At 40.7% G+C, this 22,500-nt stretch overlaps 1 non-coding gene across 1 annotated transcript in view; it reads left to right on the top strand.

The window, feature by feature from the left end:
* Positions 1-22,471: 22,471 nt before the first annotated feature.
* The window catches only part of LOC122410353 (small subunit ribosomal RNA), a 1,914-nt gene continuing 1,885 nt past the window's right edge, over positions 22,472-22,500 (top strand). The window contains exon 1 of the ribosomal RNA XR_006260927.1: positions 22,472-22,500. This exon is cut by the window's right edge and continues 1,885 nt beyond it. This is a non-coding gene — a ribosomal RNA (small subunit ribosomal RNA).

Raw genomic sequence — 22,500 nt, 5'->3', positions numbered from 1 at the left:
AGAAATGTTTACGAAAACATACCCATAGTACAAAACTCATTGACTTTGTACTCGTCGTCGTCGACGACGACGACGACGACCTTTTACTCTCTGATACTAGTACGAGGGCGCCGTAACTTGGCCTGCAGCCGAGCGGTCTTAAGCATGGCGGTAAAGGGGGAAAAACTCGAAGCTCCACTCTTGACGAGCAGGGAGGATGAGTTAACAAAGTTCTTCGGACAGTTTGACAATTTTTAATCTACGTTTTGTCAATATGAACAATATAATAATTCAACAATATCGAAATGAAGAACTTGAAATCAATATACATGGGGAAGACAAATAGAAATAGATTTGTAATGATTATGCTCGCTTCTGTCCGCGTTTGACGAAGCACGACGAATGGGTACAAAAATATACATTAGCCGAGCTGTTGGAGTTATCGAAGATAATATTCTGAGAAATTGAAACATTTTTTCGTCGGTCGTGCGACGCCCGCACGGGGCGTCCACGGACCGAGGATTTCTCGTTTCCCCGTTAGACCCTACGAGACGAGTTTCGCTACGTCTCCCGACGACGTTCGTTCCCTCGATGGCGTGCGTCGAGGAAAATGCGCGGTTACGTGCCCAGGTACCTTGAAATTGGGCGAAATTTTTCGTCGGTCGTGCGACGCCCGCACCGGGCGTCCACCGACCGAGAGATTTTACGTAGCTCGCTCATGCTTGCGTTGACGATATCTAAAGGAAATTATGGTTCTTCGTCGTCGGAGATAGGGACATACGTCTACCTGTTGTATTTAACGTGCCGTCTCCGCCTGTCGGCTTACGACACGGCACCCAAGTGCGAGGGGTCCGGATACGCCGTATCAGCGCGCCACACGTGGCTCCCAATTTTCCTTTCGGGGGCTAGCCCGAGCAGACACCTTGGTAAGGCGGGGAGTACTTTCTAGGATCTCCCCGGCCTAAGGAGGGACCGCTCCCGAGCTGATTTTTAGTGCAACTCACACGCTCGCTACCAACTGCCCCCACGAGGCCAAACCCATCTGACCGGGCAACGACGACCGAAGTCGCCGAAGGGGCTTCCCGGTCCCCATGGTCCCAATCTTGCATGTCATTGGTCAGACACTCGCAGGCCATAGCATGACCTACTTCCACTTTAGGCTCCTAGCCAGCCAGGCGGTGGCAACGCCAGCTCGGGTGCGCGGGAGCGCCAAGCCCGAAAGGACCGGGTCACGAAGACGCCTGGATCCTCCCCTGCGAAACCCGCTTATCAACAAAACCGTTCACCGACAGATCCTGCAGCTCAGAGTAGGGACGGGCAGACACACCTATCGAGCTGAACAGGACCTCCGCACACCTTCACCTCACTTTCGTGAGGATAGACAAGTCTACTCGTGTTGGTGGAGCTCCCTCCACGACCATGATGCTATACATCGGACGAGTCACGGTCGAGGGCGCTCAGCGCTAACCCCCTCCCACATATCGACGAATGAACGCGAGCCCGCTACTTTGCTTTGCAGCTGACCCGACACTGTTCGCAAAGGTCGTAGACGACCCCGCGAGCTTTAAGGGTGAGTGCCATGTGGTCTACACCACCCACCCGTGGAGATAGGGACAACTAGTGTCTAGGTCTCCCGTTCGAAGACGGTCAACCCACGCTACCGCGCCCTTTCGGGCAAACGCAGCATTCATCCATCCACCCTCTGTCGAAGGTCCCCTACCCCGGGAAGGGGCAATAGAAAAATCCTTTGACCTTCGCTGGTTCGAGTAGCGAAAAGAGCAGTTTGGCTACGCGAGGACCCGTCCAATTGGCGTTCCGAGGAAGGCCGCTCGGACGCGTCCCCGCGCACTCACGGGGAACCTCGGGAAGGCCTGCTCTCGCGTCCCGCCTGGACGCAGCCCAGAAAGTGACAAGGAATAGGGATGGGTGGTTGGAAGGTGGTGCTCTAGCGTGTAAGTGTTGTTATTCGTGTTGGGTTTGTGTGTGTTGTGTTTGTGTCCTTGTCTGTGTATCCTACGCGTCCTGTTTAGCCACGTTCGTGCCCGCCTGGATGTCCCGGGTGACCCGCGAAGTTGTGCGGACCCGGTAGTCCGCCACCGGAGGTGTCCGACATCGCCCCCTCCGGCTAGGCAAGCATCGAGACACGTCGCTTTACGACCCTCAGAAGTTGGAGCGACTCTACCACCTACCTATTCTGCTTTCCTATGGTGACTTATTACTACATCCGCCTACCTATCTGAGCAGCTCCCCCTTGTTTCCTTACTTCCTTACTTCTATTCTATTTCTTTTTCCTTCTTCCTCCTTTACCTTCTCCCCCTCCCTATCTTACTCTTAGTCTTAGTCCTAGGCTTACCTGTCTTCTCTTCGTCCAGTGCTTACTTTTATCGGTAGTTTGTTAGTTTAGTGTTAGTTCGCGGCTTTTACCTTTTTCCCTTGTTCCTTGTTGGTACCGCTGGTTTCCTTTCCGTTTATATCTTTTGGAGATAGGGACAGTGGGAATTTCGTTAATCCAAATGTTACGCACACGTGGTCGATCCGGTGGGATTGGACTCAAGATTCGAGCGAGTATCCAAGCCCGCCGTTTACCCGTTCGACCGCAACACGCGTCAAGAGCGCCGAGTACACTCACAAGATACGCAACTTTCGAGATATTCGGACGATCCCAAATTCGCCTTTCTCCCGATAGCCTACGTAGACGAAGCATCGCGGTTTTGTGCCCAGGGACTCTGTAATTGTGCTGACTTTTTTTCGTCGGTCGTGCGACGTCATTCGTTGACTGCTCGATAATCACGTTAAGCTTTTCTCATCAGTCATTGTTAGATTTTGCATATAGAAATCGGTCGACGCGCATTGCCTGTCTTAGTATTCGAGGAAAATTCGACGCTTATTACTTGCCATTGCCCCTGTGAAATAATCGACATGCATTGGTTATCTTTACGAAAATTATCTAACGCGCATTGCTTGTCTCCGAATCCGAAAAATTTCGTCGCGCATTGCTTTACTTTGAATACGAGAAATAATCCACGCGCATTGCTTGTCTTTGAATATGCGAAGTACTCGACGCGCATTGCCTGTCTTTAAACGCGAGAAATTTTCCACGCGCATGGTTTTTCTTGGAATATGAGAAATGTTTCACGCGCATTTTGCTTGTCCTAGAATATGAGCAATGCTCGACGCGCATTACCCAACTTGGAATACGAGGTAAATTCGACGCGCATTGCTTTACTTGGAACACGAGAAATAATTCACGCGCATCGCTTCTCTTTGAATATGAGAAATTTTTCACGCGCATTGCTTTTCTTAGAATATGAGAAATATTACACGCGCATTGCTTTTCTTAGAATTTGAGAAATATTTCACGCGCATTTCTTTTCTTAGAATACGAGAAATATTCCACGCGCATTGCTTTTCTTAGAATATGAGAAATATTTCACGCGCATTTCTTTTCTTAGAATACGAGAAATATTCCACGCGCATTTCTTTTCTTAGAATATGAGAAATATTTCACGCACATTGCTTTTCTTAGAATATGAGAAATATTTCACGCGCATTGCTTTTCTTAGAATATGAGAAACCCTAGGAAAAAAAAGGTTGGGACAAGTACATTGGTGGTCCGTCGTTTGCTGATAATTCCATCCATGAAAAAAACTTTAAAACAAAATTTTTATAAAAAATGGGCAAAAAAATTATTTTATAAAAAAAATACAGAACAATTCGAAAAAAATTTCACAAATCTTGAAAAAGCATTATTTTTAAAAAAAACTAAACTGTATCTATTTTTTAAAGTGTTAAAAGAATCAAATAACAAGTAAAAAAAAAAAACCGAAAAATCGCGCTTGAAATCATTTTGGAAACCGATGCCTCATTCTTCTTATTTGATTCGAAGGGCTAAATCAATTTAAAAAAATTCCATCTAATTTACGTACAGCATTAAAATTTATTATATCAATTCGAGGCCAAGTATTTTCTAATAAATTGAAAAAAATTACCATTTGAGTTACGTGCAGCACTAAAATCTAGAGTCGCGGCAGCGACTCTGAGACAAGTACATTTATAACAACAACATGACATGACGAGTTGCTGCCAGAGACTCTTTACCGGAGCGATAGCGTTTCCAATTGTTTTCGAAAATTTTCAAAATTTGTTTCTTTAATAATTAATTAACTATAGTATTCCAGAGAATATTATAAGTTAACGTATTTTTTATTTTTTTTTTCTTTCGATTGCGACCTCTTCGAACTCTGTAGTTTAACGCGTTGAAGAGATATTAATTATTTATTTTTTAATAGCATCAAAAAATGGGTCGGATTTTCGCACACATTTTTGATGTTTATTTGTTTTTTTTTAGTGACAAATCTGGTGCCATAATACATTTTATATACCTATATATTTTTTTTCTGGTGCCATAATACAAGTATATACTTATATATATTTCGTGATATGACGTATGGTGTGTTGTTAAATGAATGAGGTTATAAAGATCGCATTTGACAGTTCTCTGTAGTACAAGTATATATCTATATATTTCCGTGATGTAAAAGAAAGATCGCGAATGTAACAGTTTTCACCGACTATTCACCGACTATTTAAAAGCAGGACAATGTTTAGTGAAAATGGTGAAAAAAGTAAAGATGAAAAAAAGCGAAATAGAGGTCGAAATCCAAGATCAAGAGACTCGGTAGAGTCTCGGGACAAGTACATTGACAGCCCTGTCGTCTGCTGGCCTGAGGCTCTCGCCGAGACTATCTTTTCTCTGAATAAAACGATTCGCGGTGGTGGGGGTAAAACTGGCATGTCATTTTCTGGCATTGCGGAGCTCAAGAGATGTTTTGTTAAGCGAAAATTAGTTTGGAGACTAAATTTCAAAATCTCTTTCGAATGAGCCCGAAACCAACACGATCAGTAGCGTAATTGCTGAGAAAAAACTTTGCACAGGCTCAAGATTATGCAAAAGTTACTAACACATTTAGAAATTTGACATGTCTGTATATAATACCATCAAAGGCCTCATGTCCCTCGGTCTACTTCGCGGCGGTGTCGCGGACTGACGTCACATGCCGAGAGCTCGAAAGTCACCAGCCGAAGTTTCACGTCATGTTGACGTTTGGGGTTATGATGTTATGAAGTGCGTGCGGGATAACTAAATATAATTTTCGTCATCTAACGAAGTGCATATTACTATTTATTTCGTTAAATTTTGTGATATACTAAACCAGTATCAAAGCGGCCGCGTAAATGTAGTCTGTGATATGTGTGCGAAAACGGATATAAAAAATGCGCGATGCATATGTCAACGAAAACTTCAAGATTTCATTATTTTGTTCGACTGGAAATAAGCGTTAACTAAAATAATCTTTCAATTAAATCAGAGTGCGAGAAATATTGTCCAGTGTAAATATATTGTCAGTAGGCTAGGTTATATATATGAAGGCGTCAGATTTATATGAATGAATACAACAAAAACAAACAGAACTGTTAGAATGATGTTGTAAACTTTAATTGAATAAATGTTTTCTAATTTATTTCTCATGTTTCCCATATTTTGCTTCATATTCAGTTTGGCTCTGCCCTCTCCGATCCTTGTTTTCACTCCATCGGTTTGCAGCGGATCGATACATATCATTAATTAATTGCCTAATATGTGTCCTATGATTTTCTACTATTTCTTCATGCTGATTGTGGTAACGTGATTCAAGAGGTTTCCAGCTATGATCATCAATCTCACATTTTGTACATCAGATTCTCAAAACAGTTTCTGGTCTTGATATAAGTGTAGTTATTCTTTTTCCACCTGGTCTGTCGAGTAACAAATTTTGAAACTTATTCCAAAAAGTCTTTGGATGCTTTGTTTGCTGATCATATGAAAAGTCGAATCTTTGGAATGCAGTAGGCAAACACAAATTTTGACAACAATACTTATGAAATGACATGTATGTTGAGTATTCCCACTTTGCAAACTACAAATGTGGAATTATTAGTGAAAAGATTCATTACGCTAAGTCTACAGTTGCTCAGTTTTGGATGCGATCACATATAATGCCTGCTAACATCCATGGGAACATACAGAATTTCTGAATATAATGTTCGCTATGTCATTTCAACGTAACATCATGACTTTTGCCAACTTTTCTCTATAATACTATAGATTTGGATTATTGAAATACAGCAAAAATCTGAGAATTATAAAATTGATATACTGTGCCACTCATTTTACTTTTTAAAACTAACTGTAACATATATATGAAGTGAACACTCATCACAGAAGTCTTCAGTTGCTCATTTATGGATAGATTTTAAATTGCTGTCTTCAAAATTTATTGTGCAGATACATTGAATCGCAGCAGATACCTGCGAACTCTGAAATTTCTGTGCATAAATATGTGTGTTAAGTATCACCCCCTATCTTTGATTATGAGAATGAGTAATAGAACTTGGTTTAGTAAGTTTTAAAGTATTTCTTTTTAAATACTATTGAAGTTTGTATTACTGCGGTATGAAGCGAATACCTCCAAACTTTCATATTTTTGTGTCGCAGCATGTGTGCCAATCATTTAAATTTTTTACTCCAACCGTAACATGTAATCTCAAAAATTCATCACAAACGTCTTCAGCTTTTCTAAATTCCTAAATTTTCCGTTTTCTATTTTATTCTGAGTTTTTAAACTTTTAAATTCATTCCTGAATTCTCCTGAAATTGTTTTTCTCCAAAACCAATGCAGATACCTTAAACGTCTTTGAATTCCGTTGCTCTGTTGAATTGAGTACGCTCAGTTTTTTTTGCTTCTTTGAGTTCTGACATAATAAATGTTTCTGGGTGCCTTTTTTCAGCAACTATCAAACTGTAGATAATTGGATCTCAGCGGCCACTTGCAAACTTTGGAAATATATTTCATCGGGGACACGTTTTGAATGATACGAAAATGTCTAGATTCAGAATGCAAAAGCAACATTTAAAAAGGGCCAATTCTGTTGGATTTGTTGTGTCTAGAATTTGATCTATCTTTCCTCTTTTCCTTTTTTTTTCCTAACGTTATCAGCCGAAAATCATATCTCGGCCCGTAACACGCATTGCTCCATGCTCTTGAGTTCCCAATGGACGAAACATATTAGAAGACAAGGAGAAAAATCACCAAAGTCCAAGAATAAACCTCTATCGAAATATTTTCAGTACAATTTCGATGAAAAATAGGTCTTTTTTCGTGAAAACCAACGTTATACGCCGAAAATTATAAACAATTCATAGAAATTTAAACTAAAATCTTATAGTCATCTGAACATAAATAAGGATCTTTTGAGAAAAAAGACGTGATATCAAACCATAAACTTCCCCTAGGGAAAAAAAGGTTGGGACAAGTACATTGATGGTCCCTCGTTTGCTGATAATTCCACCCATAAAAAAAACTTTAAACAAAATTTTTTTTTAATTGTAAAAAAATTATTTCATAAAAAAAAATACAGAACAATTCGAAAAAAATTTTACAAATCTTGAAAAAATGTTATATTAAAAAAAAACTAATCTGCATCTATTTTTTAAAGTGTCAAAAGAATTAAATAACAAGTAAAAAATAATAAACCGAAAAATCGCCCTTGAAATCATTTTGGAAACCGATGCCTCATTCTTCTTATTTGATTCGAACAGCTAAATCAATTGAAAAAAATTCCATCTAATTTACGTGCAACATTAAAATTTATTATATCAATTCGAGGCCAAGTATTTTCTAATGAATTAAAAAAAGTTACCATTTGAATTACGTGCAGCACTAAAATTTATGATATCAATCGGTGGACAAGTATTGTATTAGTAACTCCAAATTTTGACATTATTGAATTGTTCTAAGAAGCTTTCAAATCCAAAAGAATCACATGCAAGCTAGTCATTTCTTACTCTATGGTGGCAGAGACTTATAAGAAAATCGATTCTTCTCAGACTTTCAGGATCCTCTGGTATTATTCACAAAATTCGACGTCGATTGGATCGATACAAATTATGTTTAAATATGTGTTAAAAGTACTTGTCCGGCCCATCACTATTCATTCAATAAAGAATCAATCATAAAAAAACGAAATGGCACGGCAGAATCTCGTTAAAAGTTTGTTGAAATGCGATTCTCATTATTAATTTAATGTTCTTAATAATAGTTCTTATTCCGAATGGAACTCGTTCGATGAAAGAATAAGTGGGAAGTAAAAATTGCCGTCATCGAATGTAAACTGCAGAGTTATTTTGGAAGCTTCAACATATACATTATGTACAATTTTTTTCATTTATCGATGCACAATAATATCCCTTCTATATTGCGGAATAATTTGTTTCCGTTTTTTATTAAATTAGTGCAATTAAGTAAAAATGACTTGAAGATTATTCTCTCAATTCCCTCTGCATGAATACTTGTGATCCATCAGTTCTAGACAAGCCCTGACTTTTATTTGGATAAACAATTTAAACGGAAAGTGATGGGCCGGACAAGTACTTTTAACACATATTTAAACATAATTTGTATCGATCCAATCGACGTCGAATTTTGTGAATAATACCAGAGGATCCTGAAAGTCTGAGAAGAATCGATTTTCTTATAAGTCTCTGCCACCATAGAGTAAGAAATGACTAGCTTGCATGTGATTCTTTTGGATTTGAAAGCTTCTTAGAACAATTCAATAATGTCAAAATTTGGAGTTACTAATACAATACTTGTCCACCGATTGATATCATAAATTTTAGTGCTGCACGTAATTCAAATGGTAACTTTTTTTAATTCATTAGAAAATACTTGGCCTCGAATTGATATAATAAATTTTAATGTTGCACGTAAATTAGATGGAATTTTTTTCAATTGATTTAGCTGTTCGAATCAAATAAGAAGAATGAGGCATCGGTTTCCAAAATGATTTCAAGGGCGATTTTTCGGTTTATTATTTTTTACTTGTTATTTAATTCTTTTGACACTTTAAAAAATAGATGCAGATTAGTTTTTTTTTAATATAACATTTTTTCAAGATTTGTAAAATTTTTTTCGAATTGTTCTGTATTTTTTTTTATGAAATAATTGTTTTACAATTAAAAAAAAATTTTGTTTAAAGTTTTTTTTATGGTTGTGTTTTCAACAGTTAAAGTTTCATACGCAGAAGACTGTCAGTCAGAAGACCGAAATAAAATTTTGGTTCCTTCCGGATAGAGATTTCTTGAGTTGGTCCGTATTCTGAATTTTTGGATCAACAAAAATTTTTGGATCCGCAAAGAAAATGAAGAAAGATAGAGTGCGGGTGAGTATACTTGCAGGCTCCGGTGACAATGCTTTTAAGTAAGTAGAATAATTTTTCAATATAATAGTAATTTTCTGATTACAGAATCTTTTATCTCCAGTGCTAATGAAATGTGGAAGCGGTCTGTTGCTGTTCCTTTTCATTTTTGGTTGTGAAGACTGTCGCAATGGTCCAAGTCCACGGGTTCCTAAAGTGTCAGAATTTGTTACGGACCAGCAAAAATTTTGTTGTCTGAGATAAAGGTATCAAAATTTGATCCTCAATCAGAATTTAAACCACAAGTTAATAGTAGAGATGACGATGAAATTGCAATCAACAGCGTTAAAGTTTCATACTAGAAGACTGCCAGTCAGAAGACCGAGATAAAATTTTGGTTCCTTTCGGATAGAGATTTCTTGAGGTTTGGATCAACGTTGATCTGCAAAGAAAATGAAGAAAGATCAAGTGCGGGTGAGTATACTTGCAGGCTCCGGTGACAATGCTTTTGAGTAAGTAGAATAATTTTTCAATATAATAGTAATTTTCTGATTACAGAATCTTTTATCTCCAGTGCTAATGAAATGTGGAAGCGGTCTGTTGCTGTTCCTTTTCATTTTTGGTTTTGAAGATTGTCGCAATGGTCCAAGCGTAGAGGTTCCTAAAGTGTCAGAACTTGTTACGGACCAGCAAATCTGAGATAAAGGTATCAAAATTTGATCCTCAATCAGAATATAAACCACAAGCCCTATAAACTCGTTCAGTTTAATAGTATAGATAAAGATGAAATTGCAATAAAAATTTTTTTTTATTACAGTGGAAGCGGTGTTTCCTGATAAAACTCTTTTGATTCAAATGGACACGGTGTGATTTTTCCATGACCTCAGTTTGGTTGGTCAACACGGTTTTACAGTCTCAAGCGTTCCATGAAAATATATGGCTCAAAGTCTTGATTGTCCAGATTTCGTGATCTCAAGTGATTGGTATGGAGGTATTCCTTGAGCCAAGGGCTTCAAATGAGTGGATACTGGGAATGAGATTCTTGGGTCAGACTCGTTGGGAATATGTTAGAACTTTTCAGTTCTGGAAGGTGCGATACTACAGAGAATGAAATTTCGATTCAGGTATATTTATATGCATTTTTTTGTAGTTTTCTATCAAATTGAATGAGAAACGAAGTCATCATTATGTGATTAATTGTATTCTATTTCAGTTAAAAAAAAAAATATTTCTGGATTTTCGCTGTGAGAATTCCGTCCAAACTGCTTGGTCATTTTTCGTGTTGCTCTTGCCAAGACACAACCATTGATTCAAGTGTTTCTCAAGGTAAGTCAGTATCCAAGTTTAACGCTACGAATTAGTCGATGATGGAAATTATTGCAATCATGGTTTGAAACACTTATATATATATATATATATATATTTACGTTTTTTGCAGTTTTCCTCGTTGTTGCTGATAAGAAGTTAAGGACTTGTGGCTTGGTTCATCGTGTTTTTCAGAAACGAGTTTGCTTAATGTATTTTGGTAAAAAATATGGTCCATTTTGAAATTTGCTCTGACTCGTTAATTCAGAAGTCAATGGGGTTGGAGAAGAAATTTATGAGGGCGTTGTTGGAATTCTTGATAATTTAGAAAATGGCGCTGAATTTGTAACCGCATAACAGACTATTCGAAAGTATTGATGATTTTTAATCGAACAAAGTAAAATTTAAATTGGAAATAAAATATGCGCGCGCATGTTTGTTTGGCTGTATAGTACTTAAAACAACTTTAATGTATAATAAAATGATTTTTCAAAAAAACTAATTCTGTGTAAGTTGGATTTTCAATATCGCGTTATCTGGAATTTTTATTAGCCGTAATTTGATATATTTTTCTCTTTCAATGAGGCAGGGAATTTTTTAAAAAATTTCCAAGGTAGGGAAACTAAAAATCTATTTTATTAATTAAAAATTTTTCCGAATACACTGATAGGTAATAATTATAATGCAGGAAATTCTATATTCACTTGTGGACAGACTTATGTCGGTCTTTCTCGTGTTACTACCTTAGACGGACTACATTTAATCAATTTCGATCCCCATTCTGTAAAAGCAGATGAGTTAGCTATAAGGGAATACAATCGTCTCAGACAGAAGTTTCGTACAGATCTTGTCCTCATAAAGTTTGCCAAACAATGGGCTCCCAAAATTCCAGATTTTGTTTGGGCTATATCCAAAAATGTTATGGAGTGTCAATCAGCGGCAAGTGAATGGAAAAATATGAGCTCCTGGTCTATTAACGGATTAACCAATACGGATGGTGTTTCGTGTTATGCTAATTCTATTATACAATGTATTTTCAATTGCAAACCTCTTAGGGAAGAATTTTTCAGAACTTCGGAGGAAAAAGAAAATCCTATACCTCTTTTACTTCGGTCTTATGTGGAAAGAAATAAATCAGTGAGTTCATGCGTTGTAAGAGAATATGTAGGAGAATCGTTTATTCAAAAAAAAACAGCACGACGTTTCTGAATTTTTCATGGGAATCTGCAAAAAATCTGATTTACTTCAAAATGCTGTAGAACATAAATTGATTATTAAAGTTCGATGTAAAGCTTGTCAATATACGACCACAGATGAACAAGCAAATAATATACTAGTTTTGAGCTTTCCGCGTGTTAAAAAAGCTTTTACTTTACAGGAATTAATCGAACATAGTTTGTCTCAGTGGAATCCGATTGAAGGTCATCAGTGCAATGCTTGTGGCGGAATGGGAACACTCTTAACAAAAACTTCGCTATCAACTGTTCAAGGCGTTTTGATTCTTCAACTTTTAATATTATCTATAGATGAAAAAACTATGAAACTTTCAAAGATTGATTTTAGTATTAAAGGTATTCCATCCGCTGTAGTTACTGTTTGCGGCGAAAAATATAAAGTCAATAGTGCTATCATGATCGAACAGTATTTGAAGGGCATTATACGAACATGTTAAGATCTGGTACGTCATGGGTTTTTGCTGATTATGCTAAGGTCGAAAAAAGAAGTTGGCCGAGAAACGCCAAGAATAGTTATGTGTATTTCTTGGAACGAACAAAAAAATGAATTAACGATAATAGTTGTGTCGTAACATGTCCTGTGATTTTTTTTCAAGTTCACAGTGCACAAAAAGTAGTCAAATCAAACCGTGAAAACAGCATGAGTGCTGTAAAAAAATTGGAGACAAGTACATTTATGTTTTATGTAACCTCGACTGATGAGTGAAACCCGACGTGTTACTCGTGTAGTCCAAAAAATAAATGCTCGATGATTTATAAGAAGTTGTTCGATCTATTCTTTGGAAACTTACTTCAATAATGAGCAATTCATTACTAAAGGTTATAAAAAAAAACTATTTCAAACGTAATGAATAAAAAAAATGAATCTGTTAAATCTTGGTAATGTATGAAAAACATTTGGTTCAAAGGAACAAAAGGTTGTCAAATAAATGCAAAAGGGACGAGTACATCGGATGACGAATAAACAAAATTTTTAACATAATGGTATGTAAAAAAAATTACGAAACCAACTGTGTTTGAATAAAACAATTAAGAAAAGCTTTCACAAATCATGAAAAAACATTATATTAAAAAAAATAAAAATCTGGAATTATTTTGTAAAGGAAAAAAAAATCAAATAGAACGTGAAAAATTCATTCTTACGGGAAGTATCCGGAACTTGAGAAAGTTCTAAAACTTGCTTCAAATGAGCAATTCATTACTAAAGGTTATAAAAAAACCATTTCAAACGTAATGAATAAAAAAAATGAATCTGCTAAATCCTGGTAATGTATGAAAAACGTTTGGTGTTCAAATGAACAAAACGTTGTCAAATAAATGCAAGTGACGAGTACATCGGATGGCGAATGAAAAAAATTAAAAACATAATGGTATGTAAAAAAAATTATGAAACCAACTGTAAATAATTTCAACAACACAATTAAGAAAAGCTTTCACAAATCGTGAAAAAAATATTATATTTAGAAGAAATACAAATCCGTAATTATATTGTAAAGGAAAAAAAAATTCAAATAGAACGTGAGAAATTCATTCCTACGGGAAGCATCCGGAACTTGAAAAAGTTCTAGTGAATCAAAAAGTTACCAAAAAATCGCATCAAAGTTAAAAGTCATTTGTTACTCTATGGTGACAGATACTTAGAAGAAAATCGATTCTTCTCAGACTTTCAGGATCCCTTGGTATTCACAATATTCGATGTCGATTTCGTATCGGTACAAATTATGTTTAAATATGTGCTAAAAGTACTTGTCCGGCCCATCACTTTTCATTCAAATTGCTCAAAATTGAATGCAATTAAGTTAAAATCTCTTGGAGATAATTTTCTCAATTCCCTCTGTAGGCATACATATGATCCATCAGATCTAAAAGAGCCCTGATTTTTATTTGAATGAGCAATTTGAATGAAAAGTGATGGGCCGGACAAGTACTTTTAGCACATATTTAAACATAATTTGTACCGATACGAAATCGACATCGAATATTGTGAATACCAAGGGATCCTGAAAGTCTGAGAAGAATCGATTTTCTTCTAAGTATCTGTCACCATAGAGTAACAAATGACTTTTAACTTTGATGCGATTTTTTGGTAACTTTTTGATTCACTAGAACTTTTTCAAGTTCCGGATGCTTCCCGTAGGAATGAATTTCTCACGTTCTATTTGAATTTTTTTTTCCTTTACAATATAATTACGGATTTGTATTTCTTCTAAATATAATATTTTTTTCACGATTTGTGAAAGCTTTTCTTAATTGTGTTGCTGAAATTATTTACAGTTGGTTTCATAATTTTTTTTACATACCATTATGTTTTTAATTTTTTTCATTCGCCATCCGATGTACTCGTCACTTGCATTTATTTGACAACGTTTTGTTCATTTGAACACCAAACGTTTTTCATACATTACCAGGATTTAGCAGATTCATTTTTTTTATTCATTACGTTTGAAATGGTTTTTTTATAACCTTTGGTAATGAATTGCTCATTTGAAGCAAGTTTTAGAACTTTCTCAAGTTCCGGATACTTCCCGTAAGAATGAATTTTTCACGTTCTATTTGATTTTTTTTTTTCCTTTACAAAATAATTCCAGATTTTTATTTTTTTTAATATAATGTTTTTTCATGATTTGTGAAAGCTTTTCTTAATTGTTTTATTCAAACACAGTTGGTTTCGTAATTTTTTTTACATACCATTATGTTAAAAATTTTGTTTATTCGTCATCCGATGTACTCGTCCCTTTTGCATTTATTTGACAACCTTTTGTTCCTTTGAACCAAATGTTTTTCATACATTACCAAGATTTAACAGATTCATTTTTTTTATTCATTACGTTTGAAATAGTTTTTTTTTATAACCTTTAGTAATGAATTGCTCATTATTGAAGTAAGTTTCCAGAGAATAGATCGAACAACTTCTTATAAATCATCGAGCATTTATTTTTTGGACTACACGAGTAACACGTCGGGTTTCACTCATCAGTCGAGGTTTATGATATCAATCGAAGGACAAGTAATTTATGAGTAACTCCAAATTTCAACATTATGGAACTTTTTTAAGAAGCATTTAAATCCAAAAAAATCACATGCAAGCTAGTCATTTCTTACTCTATGGTGGCAGAGACAATCGATTTTTTTCAGACTTTCAGGAGCTACTGATATTATTCACAATATTCGACGTCGATTGGATCGATAGAAATTATGTTTAAATATGAGTTAAAAGTACTTGTCCGGCCCATCACTTTCCATTAAACTTATTATATTTAAATAAAAATCAGGGCTTTTTTAGAACTGTTGGAGCACAAATACTTATGCAGAGGGAATTTAGAGAGTTATCTTCAAGAAATTTTCTCTTAATTGCACTAATTTAATACGAATGGAAACAAATTGTCCTGTAATATACAAAAGATGTTATTGTGCATCGATAAATAAAAACATTTTGCACATTAAATATGTTGAAGCTTGCAAATGAACTCCCCAGTTTGTATTGCTATGACGGCAGATTTTACTTCTCACTTCTTCCAGCGAACGAATTTCATTCGGCATAACTAACCTAAATCGCATTTCAATAAATTTTTAACCGGATTCTCCCGTACAGAGCGGCACGGCTAGCGCGCTCAGGAATCAAAGGGTGTACGCGGCAGGGCCCCCGAAGGGGTAACGCACCGGCCCCATAAAGGGGTAACGCACAAGGCCCACAAGGGGTAACGCAAAACACCCCCCGAGGGGGGCGATAAGACCGCCCATGGCGTTGACTACGTCCAGGGCCTTTCGGTCTTAGACCATATGGTCATAGACACCGACCCGTAGTCATGCTGCGCCTTTATCGGGCGGACCCTCCCCAGGTCACGTTGGTCAAAACCAGTGACCAGAACACTCGCGTGTGAGTTACTATGTAGCAAATACTGTAAACCGGGGAGGGTCCGCTTTCGGGCGGACCCTCCCCAGGTCACGTTGGTCAAAACCAGCGACCAGAACGCTCGCTTGCGAGCTACTATGTAGCAAATACTTAAACCGGGGACGGTCTACCTTCGGGTAGACCCTCCCCAGGGCACGTTGGTCAAAAACAGCGACCAAGCAATGCGCGCGCCTAAGAATCAAAACCTAAAGCTCCGCAACCGCACGACTGGGAAGCGCAAATAATGAGGAATCACTCTGATCGCTCTACCATCTGACTAGATCGTGAGCTGGCATACCAGCTCGATAAGCGCCAGCCCGGAATCAGGGGGGAACTCTGCCCGTGAGCCATCCAAATGGCTCGAACATATTATGGTAACAACTTGGCACGACTCGGAACTGAATGGAATAGGCCTATGGGCCGACAAAGTAAACTAGGAATCAAATGAATGACAACGAAGATCAAGCCTCGGAGGCAGTGGAGCACGGTTCTGCAGAAGCTGTCGTGGACTTGTCCACTTTCGATCACGAGAACCAATATGAAGACCAAGGACCGCAAAGGCTAAACGAGTGGAAGATAGGAGTGCCGTTGGTCGGACTCACCGAGTGTGAGCCGTGTCGGATACTAGGAAGGAACGTGTCGTACCTCGAACTGAAGGATCTCTGGGGGCACCTTGGCGATCAACACAGGGAAACAACCATCTCCTTGAGATGCGACCTGTGCGCGAAGGAGTTTCCGGGACCCCGAAATTGGTATAGCCATAAACCAAGATGCAGAGGTCCCCAACACCGACCTCGCCTTGCTCATGCATGCGAACAATGCGATGCGACTTTTTCAACCGTCATTGGCAGATCGCAACATGAACGTAGCGCCCATCCAGAGGCTAGAAATGCAAAGAGACAAGCTGCATTAACCAGGCAAGGAGTACCCGGCAGGAGGAATTACGTGTGGAGTGAGGAGGAAACTGAATCACTCAAAACACTAAGCGAATTATATCACGGCACTCCGAACATAAATGTTGCTCTGGCTCCGTTTTTCCCCGGAAAAACACTGAAACAAATTAGCGACAAGCGCCGAGTAATTGCCTCGGCAATAGAAAGAGGTGCGCAAAGAGGTCAGGCACAAATCCCGAACGAAGAACCCTCATCTGAGGAATCGTCCGATGACGAATGGCAGGACGCACAACAAGAGCTGCCGGAAAATAGAGATGAGGACGGTAGAGTAGCGGAGGAAGGGGCTGGTCCCCAACAATATGACTGGGTCGAGGCCCTTGAAATGGCAATTAATGGCGCAAATCCAAATGGTGAAGGCGAAATAGCCCAGTGGGAGAATGAGTTGCGTCAAATTTGGCGGGAGCACAAGGAAAATCCCGCACAGTTAGACGAGTGGATAAACAACCACATTATAAGTCTAATTAATATATTAGTTCCTCAAGAGGAACAAACACACGGCCCAAGGGCCAGGACCGGACCAGGAAGAAACGACTCGCCGAATGACAGAGCTCCTAGGAGACAACGGCGTCGGAGACAAGCACCGGCAAATGCAGCGAGGAGAAGGAGATTCGCATACGCTCGATGCCAGGAGCTGTATGACGAGTGTCCACGCAAACTAGCTGAGATGGCGGTCCAGGGGGACTTCACTTTCGCACTCACGAAGCTTGAATCCCCAAAGACCGAAGACATAGACAGACTATACTCCAATCTTTGGAGCATAGAAGGGCCGGGGCTCACAGAACGGGTCCACCAAGACCTAAGACTTGCGGCTGACGTCTTCCCTCCGATTAAAGAGGAAGAGGTGGCAGTACGCATAGCAAAGTTGAAGGGCAGCTCAGCAGCGGGCATTGACAATATTAAAAGGGCCCATCTGCAGAAGAAAGGGGTTGCGGGCGCCCTGGCGATGTTGTTCAACATACTCTTGCGGGAACAAATCTTCCCAGCAGAATGGAAGAAGAATCGAACAACTCTCATCCCCAAAGAAGGAAAAGACTTGAATGAGGTGAAAAATTGGCGGCCAATAACAATCGGGTCAATGATGGTGAGGACATTCTCTGCTATTATCGATCAACGCTTAAGGGCGTTTGTGGAGCAATCACCTCGGCAGAAGGGGTTTACTGCTGAAAATGGATGTAGCATGAACATCTTGCTATTGAACGAAGCTCTAGTTGAGATGAAGGGCAGAGGAGGAGTGGTGACAGTGTTGGATGTGTCTAAAGCGTTCGATACATTGCCCCACTCTTCTATCAAACCAGCCTTAGAAAGGAAGAAAGTCCCACCAGAATTAAGTGCGTACATAGTTAATATGTACGATGGGTGTACGACCACTATCAAGGGTCGGAATGGCGCAGTCAATATTGAACTGAAGAGAGGTGTCAAGCAGGGAGACCCGCTATCCCCATTGCTATTTAACTTAGCAATTGAGGATATCATCGAGCGAGTCGATGGAGGTGATGGGGGCATCTCCATCGGCAATCAAGAAGTGTCCGTACTCGCTTTTGCGGACGATATCGTTCTGCTAGCCGCAAATGAAAAAGCAGCGAAGAAACAGCTGGGGACAGTGTACCGAGGCCTAAGCAGGCTAGGGATGTCTCTAGCGGCGGCAAAATGTTCAGCGTTTCAGTACGTGGCCAAAGCAAAAACGTGGTACGTGAAGGATCCGACTCTGAAGCTCAATGGGGCCCGGATACCTCACGTCAACGCAGACGAGACCCTAAAATACTTGGGGGTGAAAATGGGTCCATGGAGAGGCCTAATTAAAGGGACAGAGGTCCCCACGATCGTCAATACGATTAAAAATGTGAGGCAATTGAAGCTCAAGCCCCACCAAAAGATGGAGTTGATCCAAACCTTCATTCTGCCAAAGTTCATTCACTCTTTGGCAAATAACAGGCCGTGTAAAGGCACTCTTAAAATGCTGGATCAGATGATACGCCAGGAAGTTAAGGAAATTCTCCACCTAGTCCAATCGACCCCCAAGGCCCTGTTCTACACGGCCAAGGCGAGTGGAGGGTTGGGTATCCTTAACTTCGAAAGGACTATTGAACTGGCGAAAATTAGACTCAGCCTCAAACTAGGCAATTCGCAGGATCCCGTAATAAGGGAAATCCACCAAAGCGGAAAAGTAATGGAAGAGGCCAGGAAGGCCGCTAGCTCCCTCGGCTTTCTCCAGCCAAGGAGTGAAGAGGAATTCCGGAATATGAAGAGAAAAATTGGCCAAAAGTCCATAGACGAGTGGGAGGGCCTAGTCACCCAGCACGGTGTCAAGGATTTTAAAAATGACCGACTGGGTAATCAGTGGCTGAGACACCCGGACCTACTGAGAGGCTCCAGATTTCTGGACGCTATAAAATTGCGTACCAACACCTTCGGGGTCAAAGATGTGTTGAGTCGTACGAACCCAAGAATGGATGCGACGTGCCGCCGATGTCAAGCTGGGAGGGAGACACTGGGTCATGTTCTGGGCCTGTGTATCCATACGAAGGCGGCCAGAATAAAAAGACATAACGAGATACGGGACCTCGTAGCAAATGGTGTGTCTAAAAGACATACGGTCATGATCGAGCCGACAATCAACGAGCTGGGCGAATTAAAGAAGCCAGATCTCGTGATCATGACGGAAGACGAGGCACTAGTTGCCGATGTTACGGTGCGGTACGAGAGGGGCACCTACCTAAAGGACGCTGCAAAAGAAAAAGTGGACAAGTACAAGATGACAGCGGAGATGGTGAAGATCACCGCCAATAAGATCAAGTGCGAAGTCTTACCAATCGTGGTAGGGAGCAGAGGCGCCATACCAAAGGATACGCGCCTAAACCTCAAAAGACTCGGCTTAACTAATGCCGAAATAATAACGATCTCGATGATCGCTTTACGGTCATCGATAGAAATAGCCTGCAAGTTCCTGGACTATGACAGGGAAGCCAGGGAACAAAGAGAATAGCTCGAAAAGGGGCACCAGCGGGACTGGTGACACTAGGAGCTAGGGGAATGGCAGAGGGTCCTTCGACCTACAATAGTACCATTCGTCACCTTCCGTGGCGGGTGGGAAGCATGTATATTCTTGGTGAACACACCGCCGCAGGTGTAGTTCCTTTTGTTTTTTTTTTCTTTCTTTATTTTAATTTAGCGCACGCTAGTGCTGCGAGTCGTACGGCACGGCCTCACCGTTGCCACGGCGGCGGAGCCGAATTATCGGGCGAGCACCTCCACGAGGTCTTCCCTGGGCAACATGTAATGGCTAAGTCTCGCAAAGGCCTCCGGGCACTCCGTTTTCCTAATTTTTCCAAGTCCGGCAGTGCGGCCCGGCAGGGGTGACGCATACTCCAATGGAGTAATCCCGTTGTTTTGTCACCCGATATATAAAATTGAATGGCAGTGACCAAACGCCAATGTAATGCACAGTTAGTGCACATATTTATCTATTTATTTATTTATTTATTTAGTTTATTTTATTTCTATTTATTTTATCTCGTGGACTTGTTATAGTGTTATCGTGGTGACGAAGAGCTCTGCTCGAGAATTGTTAAGTTTCAACCCAACAGGGGGGCTAAGCCCTGGAAATCTAATTGCTCGCGGTAATCGCTTGAGTTATTACAGGTCACTAGCCAAATGCCTCGTCATCTAATTAGTGACGCGCATGAATGGATTAACGAGATTCCCACTGTCCCTATCTACTTCGGGTGGGTGGTGTAGACCACATGGCACTCACCCTTAAAGCTCGCGGGGTCGTCTACGACCTTTGCGAACAGTGTCGGGTCAGCTGCAAAGCAAAGTAGCGGGCTCGCGTTCATTCGTCGATATGTGGGAGGGGGTTAGCGCTGAGCGCCCTCGACCGTGACTCGTCCGATGCATAGCATCACGGTCGTGGAGGGAGCTCCACCAACACGAGTAGACTTGTCTATCCTCACGAAAGTAAGGTGAAGGTGTGCGGAGGTCCTGTTCAGCTCGATAGGTGTGTCTGCCCGTCCCTACTCTGAGCTGAAGGATCTGTCGGTGAACGGATTGTTGATAAGCGGGTTTCGCAGGGGAGGATCCAGGCGTCTTCGTGACCCGGTCCTTTCGGGCTTGGCGCTCCCGCGCACCCGAGCTGGCGTTGCCACCGCCTGGCTGGCTAGGAGCCTAAAGTGGAAGTGGGTCATGCTATGGCCTGCGAGTGTTTGACCAATGACATGCAAGATTGGGACCATGGGGACCGGGAAGCCCCTTCGGCGACTTCGGTCGTCGTTGCCCGGTCAGATGGGTTTGGCCTCGTGGGGGCAGTTGGTAGCGAGCATGTGAGTTGCGCTAAAAATCAGCTCGGGAGCGGTCCCTCCTTAGGCCGTAGGGAGGTCCTAGAAAGTACTCCCCGCCTTACCAAGGTGTCTGCTCGGGCTAGCCCCCGAAAGGAAAATTGGGAGCCACGTGTGGCGCGCTGATACGGCGTATCCGGACCCCTCGCACTTGGGTGCCGTGTCGTAAGCCGACAGGCGGAGACGGCACGTTAAATACAACAGGTAGACGTATGTCCCTATCTCCGACGACGAAGAACCATAATTTCCTTTAGATATCGTCAACGCAAGCATGAGCGAGCTACGTAAAATCTCTCGGTCGGTGGACGCCCGGTGCGGGCGTCGCACGACCGACGAAAAATTTCGCCCAATTTCAAGGTACCTGGGCACGTAACCGCGCATTTTCCTCGACGCACGCCATCGAGGGAACGAACGTCGTCGGGAGACGTAGCGAAACTCGTCTCGTAGGGTCTAACGGGGAAACGAGAAATCCTCGGTCCGTGGACGCCCCGTGCGGGCGTCGCACGACCGACGAAAAAATGTTTCAATTTCTCAGAATATTATCTTCGATAACTCCAACAGCTCGGCTAATGTATATTTTTGTACCCATTCGTCGTGCTTCGTCAAACGCGGACAGAAGCGAGCATAATCATTACAAATCTATTTCTATTTGTCTTCCCCATGTATATTGATTTCAAGTTCTTCATTTCGATATTGTTGAATTATTATATTGTTCATATTGACAAAACGTAGATTAAAAATTGTCAAACTGTCCGAAGAACTTTGTTAACTCATCCTCCCTGCTCGTCAAGAGTGGAGCTTCGAGTTTTTCCCCCTTTACCGCCATGCTTAAGACCGCTCGGCTGCAGGCCAAGTTACGGCGCCCTCGTACTAGTATCAGAGAGTAAAAGGTCGTCGTCGTCGTCGTCGACGACGACGAGTACAAAGTCAATGAGTTTTGTACTATGGGTATGTTTTCGTAAACATTTCTCCATGCCTTATACTGGATGCTATTAAATTTTTTTGTTGTCCCTCGTTCGGAGTGAAAAATATTTCGAGAAATTCGCCCAACGCAGCATGACCACGGGTCGGTGTCTATGACCGAATGGCCCTTTACGTGGTCGACGCCATAGGCGGTTTTAAACGAAAAATACGCGTTCTTCGTGAACGCAAATTTTACCGAGCATCGACTCACCCGTTACCGGGCGAGAACACACAACGAGAAACGTATGTTTCATACGATAGTGTCTCTGACGGGGGAAACAAAGTTTTTTCCGAGGCACTTCGAGTCGCTTTGTGAATGAATATTCCTAGCGTCGAGTATCTAAAAGTTGAGAGTGTTTGAAACGTAGCCGAATGCGGGTTAGCATTTTCATGATTGATTTTGTAATCCGTGGAAACTCTCTTATACGAGCGGGTTTCCGAAATAACAATACGGAAAGACAAGAGTGTTTGTCTTAAGAAAAGTAAAGGGTCGTGATTCGCTGTTAATGCGGCGGATCGCACTCTACGAGAGCTCTCTCCGAGCTCATGGGCGTATTTGTATACGTTACACGAAGCTCCCTGGTTGATCCTGCCAGTAGTTATAT

The sequence above is a fragment of the Venturia canescens genome, chromosome 4 (assembly GCF_019457755.1).
Source record: "Venturia canescens isolate UGA chromosome 4, ASM1945775v1, whole genome shotgun sequence".
NCBI lineage: Eukaryota > Metazoa > Arthropoda > Insecta > Hymenoptera > Ichneumonidae > Venturia > Venturia canescens.
Note: the sequence above shows the minus strand (reverse complement) of the source record. Positions and strands in the feature narration are given on the sequence as shown.